Genomic DNA, 6,716 nt, shown 5'->3' with positions numbered 1-6,716 from the left:
GTAAAAGGGATATCCATCTCTCCCTTTTCTTCTATAAATTGAAGCATTTACTCTCTTTGGAAGACATCACCTTGGAGCATTTACTCTCAACTGAAGATCTGGAGCAGTAGAGCAAGTTTAACCTTTTATATTTACTTTTAATCTCGTATTTAACTTTCAACTTCCCTTCTGTGCATTGTATGCCCCCTGTGGGCAACAGTTATAGTGAAATTTCTATTCAGGTATTTCTCCTCCTCCTCCTCCTCCTCCTCCTCCTCCTCCTCCTCCTTCTTCTCATGGAAGCACTTACCGGGTAAATTGTTGCATGTGATGTTGTTTTCATCAACTAAAATCTTACCCGGTAAGTATATAATAGTGTTAAAATTTATTGGTAAGCACTTACCGGGTAGGTATTTGGTAAATGGCCCCTTAGTCATTGTCATGCTCAATCACCAAGGTAAATGATATTGGTATAGTAAACCAAAGGGAAATAAACAGAAATAGTCATTTCAGTTGACCAAATTTATCTTTTGGCCATTTCTCTCCCAAAATTTCCAAAAAGTCATTATCTCTACAAGTAGCAACTCCTGAACATTTCTTGAGAGGTTAAAAAGTAAAAAGAAAAAAATTGAAAATTTTGAACTTGATTCGTAAAGACAATGACCATTTAGGTATCCGTTGTTACCTTCATAGGTGGTGATTTTTTTTAAAAAAAATTAGGACACAAATCTATACTATATTATAAAGTTGTAACAACCCACAATTTCCACATACAGATAATCCACATAATCATATTCATAACACATAATGTAATATTGTTTACAAAACATGGGCTAACAAAAAAAAAACTTTGTTTAATACATTTAAATGTATCTAAACATCGTCGTTCAAACTTTTCCCTTGCCTTTACCTTATGATGTATGATGTCCTGCAAAACAGGTTAGTCCAACAACTGAGTATTAGACCCAAAAGGTTTAGTGAGTGTACAAATCTCATATAAATAACTTGCATTCCAAGCTAATAGTTTATAATCAAACTGTAGAGACACAAACATTTTATCGGTTTTTGTTATAGATTATTTACGCGGTTACACCGCCATTTAATATCTCTCGCAGTTACACCGCCATTACATCTCTCACGCGGTTACACTGCCATTACACCTCTCCCACGATTATACCGCCATTACATCTCTCTCGTGGTTACACCGCCATTACACCTCTTCTGCGGTTACACCGCCATTACATCTCTCTCGCAGTTACACCATCATTTTATCTCTCTCGCGGTTACACCGCAATTTCATCTCTCTTTTGTGGTTACACCGCCATTTCATCTCTCTCGCGGTTACACCGCCATTTCATTTCTCTCGCGGTTACACCGCCATTTAATTTTATCAAACGTGTCTCAACCATTAGAGGAATCAAACTAGTTTCAGTTGGATATGAAATCCGGTCAATTCTTATCTGGATATGCACTCTGGACAACCGTCGGAGATGTAATCCGGACAACACTGTCCGGATATCTGATATGGACAACACTCGAGTGATGCTTTAAGCGATTTAATTAAATTGTCCCTTGAGCGATTTAGGGTTGCATCAAACAAACTTTAACCGGTTTAGAAAGTAAACCGGATGATACTTGACCGGTTTAGACATTACATCGGCAAACCTTTGAGCGGTTTAGAATGAACCCGGACATCTTTTGTCCGGTTTAGGTTAAATCGGACGATTACCTTGACCGGTTTAGGTAGATATCCGGACAACACTTGTCCGGTTTAGATTAAATCCGCATAGTATGAAATGTAAATCATAGTAAATCAGTTCCAATAGCTATTGAATTGTATGCAAACAAGTAATACTCAAAGCGTAATACACTCACCTTAGAATCAGAAATCTTTGCTTTATGTTCCCTCCCTTTTTCAGCCGATGATGATAAAAATAAAGAAGCTTTTGATCCAAAGAGTGTGTAAACTTTTTCCTCTCCATCCCCTTTTACTATATATAGTAAATGGAATTTTAAGGGATGACCCAAAACAGCCGACTTCTCTCACTCTCCCTTTTCCCTCATCCTTAGTAAATATCAAATACACATTTAATCCTTACAAAAGATTGTACAAGATAATAATCCAATTATTCCAAAATTAGCTAACTAATTAGTTAGTTAATTTTACCGATTATTGCAATATTCCCTCCTTAAAATAATTTTGTCCTGGAATTCTATTAAGGAAATAAGTAGGGATATTTTACTCGCATTTCTGATTCTGATTCCCAGGTGGCGTCTGGTCCTTTATGATAAGGCCACTGAACCTTTACTAACCCAACCTCTTTATTCTGCAACTTCTTTACTTTGAAGTCAGTAATCAGTTCAGGGGTTTCTTCAAAGCATAACCTTTCATCCACCTTAATATCAGGTAGAGGCACTGCCACATCCGGGCTTATTAGACACTTCCTTAAATTCGACACATGAAACGTGTCATAGATTCCACTTAACTCCAACGGAAGCTCTAACTTGTACGCCACTTCTCCAACTTTTCCTAAAATATGGAATGGTCCAATATACCTTGGACTTAACTTCCCCCTTTTTCCAAAATGTACCATTCCTTTCCAAGGTGATACTTTTAGCATCATTTTATCACCTACTTGGAATTCAATCGGCTTCCGACGTTTGTCTGCATAACTTCTTTGTCTATCTTGTGCCACTTTCATTCGTTCCCGTATCAAGTCAATTTTATCTGCAGTTTGCTGAACTAATTCAGATCTAGCCAATTGTTTTTTGCCTATTTCATTCCAACACAAAGGTGCGGCTTGAATGCTTGAATGGTAACTATTGTTGTAAGCAAACTCCACCAGAGCCAAATGACTATCCCATGATCCTCCAAAATCAATTACACATGCTCTAAGCATATCTTCTAACATTTGAATAGTTCGTTCACTTTGCCCATCCGTTTGAGGGTGATAAGTTGTGCTTAGCTTAATTTGTGAACCCATCTCTCTTTGGAAACTCTTCCAAAACATAGAAGTGAACCGACTATCTCTATCAGAAACAATTGATAAAGGAATACCATGACGTGTTACTACCTCATCAATGCATAAGTTAGCCAATCTTTCCATCGAATATGATTCTTTCATCGGTAAGAAATGTGCAGATTTGGATAACCGATCTATTATCACCCCATATTGCATCATAACCTTTTGATGTCCTTGGTAGTTTGGTTATGAAATCCATAGTGATGTGATCCCATTTCCAAATTGGAATTTCTTAGGATTGCAACTTACCATACAGACGTTGGTGTTCTATCTTTACTTGAAGACATGTCAGACATTGTTCAACATGCTTAACTATATCCTTCTTCATACCGCCACCAATAATGTTGTTTCAAACCCCGATACATTTTATTTGTACCTGGATGAATTGCAAAACGTGACTTATGTGCCTCACTCAAAATACGTTTCCTGAGATCACCATAGCATGGTACCCAGATTCTGTTCTGGAAATTCCAAAATTCTCTATCATCTCTCACAAGTTCAGACATTAATCCACCCAATCTTTCCTGTTTAATCTTATCTTCTTTCATGGCCTCATATTGAAACTCTCGTAATTCTTCTTGAATATTCGATAGTAACTCAATCCGTAGAGCTATAGCTTTGATAGTTCCGTTTTTTTCTTGTCGGCTTAACGCATCGGCCAGTACGTTTGTTTTTCCTGGGTGATACAAAATTTCACAATCGTAATCACTAACCAATTCCAACCATCATCTCTGACGCATATTCAGATCTTTCTGATGGAACAGATGTTGCAAGCTCTTATGATCTGTGAAAATTTGACATTTCGTTCCGTAAAGATAATGCCTCCATATCTTCAAAACGAACACTACCGCCGCCAATTCCATATCATGAGTAAGATATTGTCTTTCATGATCTTTTAACTGTGTTGAAGCATAAGCTATTATCTTTCCACGTTGCATCAGTACACAACCCAAACTCATCTTTGATGCATCACTAAATACCACAAAATCTTCCATTCCATCTGGCAAGGATAGAATTGGTGCACTGCATAACTTATCCTTTAACATTTGAAAGGCCTGAGCTTGTGCTTCATTCCACTCATATTTACATTTTTCTTTGTCAGCTTTGTTAATGGAGTAGCTATACGAGACAAATCTTGTATAAACTTACAATAATACCCAACCAATCCAAGAAAACTTCTGATTTCAATTGGAGTCTTTGGGGCTTCCCACCTTTCAATGGCTTCAATCTTTAGTGGATCCACTTTAATGCCTTCTTTTGAGATAACATGTACCAAAAACTGAACTTCTCGCAACCAAAATTCACACTTTGACATCTTGGCATACAATCTCTCTTGTTTCAACAATTTTAAGAGTAATCTTAAATGATGAGCTTGCTCTTCTTCCGACCGAGAATATATCAAAATATCATCAATGAAGACAATCACAAATTTATCAAGATAGGGACAACACACCCTATTCATCATGTCCATAAAGGCTGCAGGCGCATTTGTGAGTCCAAATGGCATAACCAGAAATTCGTAATGACCATAACGTGTACGAAATGTTGTTTTCAACAGATCTTCATTCCGAATCTTCAATTGATGATAATCGGATCGTAAATGAATTTTCGAAAAATAAGTAGCCCCAACCAATTGATCAAACAAATCATCAATTCTTGGGAGAGGATACTTATTTTTTATTGTCAGTTTATTCAGCTCCTGGTAATCAATGCACATTCTCATTGATCCATCATTCTTATTTACAAATAGCACCGGTGCACGCCATGGAGAAGTACTTGGTCGGATAAAACCTTTATCCAACAATTCTTTCAATTGCGACATTAACTCCTTTAATTAAGAAAGAGCTAATCTATATGGTGCTTGTGCAACGGGTGCTGCTCCAGGAAGTAATACAATTTGAAATTCTATCATTCGATCTGGTGGTAGACTTATCAAATCTTCTGGAAATACTTCTGGAAATTCCCTCACGACTGGGATATCCTCCATCTTTTCTTTCTCTTTCTTAATGTCAATAGCATAGGCAAGAAAACTAGTACATCCCTTCAAAAACATATTTCCGAGCCTTTAGAACTGAGATAAGACTGGAGTAGCGATCTCGTCGATCCCCATAAATTACAACATATCCTTTTTCCGGCAAATCTATATGGATCATCTTTTCATTGCAGATTATGTTAGCTTGATTTTCAGCTAACTAATCCATGCCTATAATTATATCAAATTCTCTTAATGGCAAAGGAAATAATTGTATTTAATGGCAAAGGAAATAATTGTATAGGCACTTCACACCCTTCTATATTTATAAAACATTCATCTATCCTTTCCTGGACTGAAACTTCACTATCCTTTGTTGTTTCCACAATTAAATCCTCACTTAACGCTTTAGATTCTAAATGTGCGCAGTTAACAAATGACGGTGATACAAAAGAACGATTTGCACCTGAGTCAAATAAAACTTTGGCACATAATGAATTACCTGTCACCACTTCAGGATGCTCTTCTGCCTTGCCTCTCATCATTTGAAAGGCTCTCCCTTTAGCATTTGACTCCCCACGTCTTATCTCTCCTCGACCACTTGGGTTAACACGATTATCCATTATCCCATGCCCTGTTGGAACATAACTAGATCCTCGGCCCCCAAAATATCCAGACCCTCGACCTCCAGCAAAACCAAACCCACGTCCCTTAGCTTGTGGACAATCAGCACTGACATGTTGAGAGGAATTACAAGTAAAACATCTTCGCGTCATTCGACAGTCTCGAGCTATATGTCCTGGTTCCTGACATTTAAAACATACTCGTGACTCTGTATTGCAATTTTCCTGATGTATTTTATGACATCGTATGCATGCCTTATCAGCAAACCTTGAGGCTGGTCTATTCAAATTTTCCATAAACCTTGGTCTATGGAAATCAGTCATTGTAACTTCCCCCTTTCTTTTCTCTCCAACCCTTTCTTGTGGTTGACAATTGATGTTTTGTTCCAGTATCTCAGCAGCATCAACTGCTGCTTGAAATGTTGTCGGATTCCTGGATATCACATACTTCGGAGATTATACTCTAAACCCCATATGTACTTTCTCACTTTACTGCTTTCTTATATAATGTAAGCTTCAGCAAACCGGGATTGTTCATATATAATCTAACTTTCTCATAATAGGTTCAACTATAACATATTCCCATGTTCACAGTCCCAGTGAAACCTATTATCATAACTTCCATACCTCTAGTTTAAGTCTAAGTATTTCGTAAATACCAGATCCCTTAAACTAAGGCTCTGATACGAACTGTAACAACCCACAATTTCCACGTACAGATAATCCACGTAATCATATTCATAACACAGAATATAATATTGTTTACAAAACATGGGCTAACAAAAAAAAACTTTGTTTAATACATTTAAATGTATCTAAACATCATCGTTCAAACTTTTCTCTTGCCTTTATCTTGTGATGTATGATGTCCTGCAAAACAAGTTAGTCCAACAACTGAGAATTAGACCCAAAAGGTCTAGTGAGTGTATAAATCTCATATAAATAACTTGCATTCCAAACTAATAGTTTAGAACCAAACCTGTATAGACACAAACATTTTATCGGATTTTGCTATAGATTCTTTTCGCGGTTACACCGCCATTACATCTCTCTCGCGGTTACACCGCCATTTCATCTCTCTCGCGGTTACACCGCCATTACATCTCTCTCGCGGTTACA

This window comes from Cynara cardunculus, unplaced genomic scaffold (assembly GCF_001531365.2).
Source record: "Cynara cardunculus var. scolymus isolate 2C unplaced genomic scaffold, CcrdV1 Un_Scaffold_2257, whole genome shotgun sequence".
In the NCBI taxonomy this organism is placed as follows: Eukaryota; Viridiplantae; Streptophyta; class Magnoliopsida; order Asterales; family Asteraceae; genus Cynara; species Cynara cardunculus.
This window is presented reverse-complemented; position numbering follows the sequence as displayed.